Below are 4753 nucleotides of genomic sequence, written 5' to 3'. Positions count from 1 at the left end.
TGGTTTTGGCTTAGACAGGTTAACTACTATTTCTTGAGTATAAATTTTAAATAATAGCAACTTTAAAGCAAATCATGCATTTTTATTTAACAGTTTACCAGTCTTCTACGTATAATCTTATAATTGAAAATATTTTTCTCTATATTTATAGTTATAGCTCTATTCTCATTTCTAATCTTTTTAGTTACATTTTCTTTCTTTTATTAGACTTGGTGGTCTTCTAGAGAAACCAACATTTAATTATTTTTTCTACTTTCTACATCATTAATGTAGCTTTTTAATTTTTAAAAATTCCTTCTTTGTTCTTAAGTTTATTTTGTTGTTTTCAGAATATTTCTTTTTAAATAATGACTTCGTTCATTGATTTTTATTTCTTTCTTATTTAATAATAGGACATAAGGCTATACATTTACCTCTGAACAGTTACTGCATCTTAAAGGTTTTGGTATATAGTTCTTATTTGTTGCTATTTAAAAAAAAAATAGATTATGATTGCTGTTTTCATTTTGTTTTGACTAGTGTTATTTAGGATAGTGTTGTGAGGTTTTGTTATTGTTAACCCTGATTTTTTTTAATAAAAATAAATTTATTAATATTTATGTTGCTAATTCAATAAAGGCAATTTTGTTTGAAAAAAAGTGAAATTATCCTTGAAGTTAAGTTATCTCAAGTTATATGCAAGCATTAGCTAGAGTTCTTTGTTATGAGATCCTACTAATTGCACTGACTAATGGTGACTATCCTGGCTACTGACAATAGGGATTTGGTATGCCATTAGAGTCAATAATTTACTGGAACTATGATTTATATATAGTATCGTATTTATTCATGTAAAAGGCAAAAAAGAGCTTTAATAATGTTTATCACCTCAAAAATCCTCAGGTAATAGGGAACTTAAAAGATTATCTAAAAATTAGAAAAACTCATTATCAAAGTTTATTAAATCAGGGGGATTTGAGAATTGTAAACAAGGAGTTTGAAAATTTTGGCATTGGAACAAGTTTTCCTTTAGATTTGGAAAGATTGGTTTTAAAAATATTTATTTTTATACTTACACATGTAATTCATATACATCAAATAAAATAAAGATCACCTATAACTCTGTCACTCAGTAAAAACTGTTAACATTTTGTTATATTTTCTTCTAGGATTGTTTCTGTATATCCCTCTTTCATTCTTTCTTCCTTTGGACAGAATTGGGCTCATATTCTTTTGCATCCTGGTTTTGTTTTTTTAGTTATTATTTGTTAGTATTTCCCAATGCTATAAAAAAGTGGAAATGGTTAGGAATTAATTTATTTCAGTATTAGTAACATAAGGACTGGGCTCTTCTTGATGTGGTTTCTACTGTCCAGACTACTTGCTTTCTAAGCCTGGTTCTTAAAGAGTCGCCTAATAATCTTCCATTTAATTCTTTTATTTCTGTCATTGGCACTCAAGAATTCTGACTGATATAGTGATTTTCTTTTATTTGATTCATAGCATTTTCAGAATTCTAGTGCCAAGAAATATGCATGTGTGTACAAGTGTGCACACAAATGCACACACACCTAGGCACACTCGTAAGTTTACTTGCTTATTTTGGATTCACAGACCACATTCTTATATTAAAGCTTCTAAGAAGTTATGCATTAAAAGCCTGCTTTAAAAATATGCATTTCAAACATTTCATTACAGAATACTGTACTTTTTCCTGGTAGAACTGGTAACTTCTTAAAATAAAACTTTAGGAAGCACTGATTTTGTTTATTAGCTTAGCAGCAGCTTGATGGCCCTTTCTCTTGGTTTCCACTCATCAGTTGAATTAATACTGATTTAGCATATTGAATAGGTTTCTTTTCTGGAGCCTCTTCTTGTGTGCTGAGAAGTTAGTTCCAGCAATACCTAACAATTTGATTTCAAAATTACCATCAGACTCAGGTAAGAGAGACCCTTGCTTTGGGACCCACTATTTATATGGCCCTGCTCTGGCCCTCTTTCAGTCACTTTTGAAGAGTCTGTGGATCTAAGGGAATATGCCCACCTGGACCCTGAACACTCTTCTTTAGACTGCATTCTGGATGCCTGGGACCCAGGATTCTCAATCCAAACAGCCTCACCTTCTGGAGCCTCTTCTAGTCCATCCTATCATGCCACTTGAGTTCTCTTATGCCTAAAGGATGGTGAAAGGGTGGCTATTTGAAGGGTGTGACAGCTTGGTTCTGCAGACGGGAGTCCACATCAGTGTATGTGGGGCCCCTCGCAGTGTGGGATGCAGCTGGGGTATGGTATAAGGGCCAGTTATGATTAGGTTACCATGTTCCAGTATGGGACACTGAGGAATCCAAGGATTCTTAACTTGAATGTAGCCTTCCAGGAAATTATGAGGGCATATAAGTGAGCATAGAGCAATAGAAGTCATTTAATAGTTTGTTGACTTGGTTTGTAACTCTGAAAATGTTTGGATGTAGGTTACTTCTACTTTTCTCATGTCTTGGCCCTATAAATATTAGGGGTAAGATTGGTGCTCAGATGGCTAGAAGCAAAAGTTACAATCCTGGGGGAAGTGGCACTTGGAAAGTCTTGGGGCCTCAGAGGAAAGTGGCAGCAGGGTAACACTTGGTGATAGAACCCAGGGAGGTAGGATATATATATATATATAGATATAGATAAATATACATATATATCTAGATATATCTATATCTATATATACATATATAGATAGATGCAAGCATTTTATATATATGTATGATATATATATATATATATAGTTAGATGATAGATAGGTAGATAGATAGATAGTTAGGTTGATAGATAGGTAAAACCTGGCTTCCCTGGTGGCTCAGATGATAAGGAATCTGACTCTGTGGCAACAGACCCAGGTTTGATCGCTGGGTTGGAAAGATCCCCTGGAGAAGGGAATGGCAGCCCACTCCAGTATTCTTGCCTGGGAAATCCCATGGACAGATTAGTCTGGTGGACTACAGTCCATGGGATGGCAAAGAGTTGGACACAACTGAACGAGTTTCACTTTTCACTAGGGCCTTATGGAGCCTGAAAATTTAGCATGAAGCAACAGAGCCTTCTGTATTTGAATGAAATACAAATTAGATGATGAGTGTCTCAGCAGTGGTCATGGGTCACAGTGGGTTAAAGACTAGAGTCTAAGTCCTAGGCTTTCCAGAGGCCTCCAGAATTCTGTCCTCTTAACAGCCTTGCAAAAATATGACTGATTTTTCCCCCCACGCTAGTGAGTGAAAAGTTCAGAATCAGATAGAATTTTACTTAGAAAATTAAAGTAATAGTACCATCTCTTATACCTGAATGTGGTGGTATTTATTATACTACCGCAGTATGTGCAAAATGGTACAGAAAGAAGCATGGGCTGTCTTGGAAGTGTAAACGAGGGACCTCCTTTGGTCTGGAAGTTAGGATTAAGTTCTTGGAAGAAGTAACATTTAGCTGAGTGATGGACAGTGAGCAGAGTTTTCAGGGACAGCATTCAACGGAGGAGGGAAAAGGGCATTGGAAACAGGATGGAAGACTGTATGGGGAGGTTGAAAGTAGAAGAGGACACATTGAATTAGAATTGATTAAAGGTCTGTGTGGTGTGGGAGTTGAAAGCAAGAAGGACACTGTGAACAGATAAGACAGGAGAGGAATCCCGAGGCCTGATCACACAGGGCTCTCTAAACCATGCTGTAAACTTCAGGAAAACAGCAGACCATGGTTTCTATCTTCAATGAACTCAAGGTCTAGTGGAGAAAAAGGTCTAGTAAAACAATAATCAAAAACAAAGAGGTAGTGTGAAAGTGTTCATCGCTTAGTGGTGTCCAAATCTTTGCGACCCCATGGACTGTAGCCTACCAGGTTCTTCGGTCTATGGGATTCTTCAGGCAAGAATACTGGAGTGGGTTGCCATTCCCTTCTCCAGGGGATCTTCCTGATCCAGGGATTGAACCCAAGTCTCCCGCGTTGCAGGAGGATTATTTTACCATCTGAGCCACCAGGGAAGCTTACTTAAAAAGAGGTAAGTGCTACACTAAAGATATACTCACTGTTATCTGGCATCCTGGGAAAAGGAGCATCTTAATTATTGCTGAGTGAATCAGAGAAGAATTTTTCAAGGCTGTGAATGTTTGAGTTGCAACTGGAAGTTTAGAAGCCTTCCCAGCAAACAAAGGGAAGTGAAAGAAAGTGAAAGGGAACAGCAAGGGCAAAGACATGGGATTAGGAACCATTCATATGGGTGGAATTAGGGTGCATGCCTTACTAAGAGCTTGAATGTTTTCCTCTGGATGATGTCAAGTCTTTAAAGACTTATGAGTTGACTGGCATAATTAGAAAGATCAGTCCAAGGACGATGCAGAGGATAAGTTTGAGAGTCATGAAACTGGTGCAGGGGGACATGGTAAAAATTTGTTGCCATAATTCAGGTGAGAAGTAGAGCTCCTGAAAGATAGAATTTGTAGTGGGGGTGGGGGGAAGATCAAGGGATGTTTTGGACATAGGAGGAACCAACTGGTTTTCCCAGATCTTTGTGCCTTACTCTCACTTTCACTTCAGACCACCGGGATATTAAAAATGGGCCGATCTGTGGAAGAAAGGAATCTGATGACTCAATTACAGTAATGTATCAATGACTGATAACAGCTGGGTATCCCTTTTTGAGGACTTTGAATTTAAAAGAATATGTATGAGAGTTCCCTGGTGGTCTAGTGGTTAGGATCTGGCACTTTTACTGCTATGGCCCAAGTTCAACCCCTGGTCAGGG

Source organism: Muntiacus reevesi, chromosome 6 (genome assembly GCF_963930625.1).
Source record: "Muntiacus reevesi chromosome 6, mMunRee1.1, whole genome shotgun sequence".
Classification (NCBI taxonomy): Eukaryota; Metazoa; Chordata; class Mammalia; order Artiodactyla; family Cervidae; genus Muntiacus; species Muntiacus reevesi.
Note: the sequence above shows the minus strand (reverse complement) of the source record.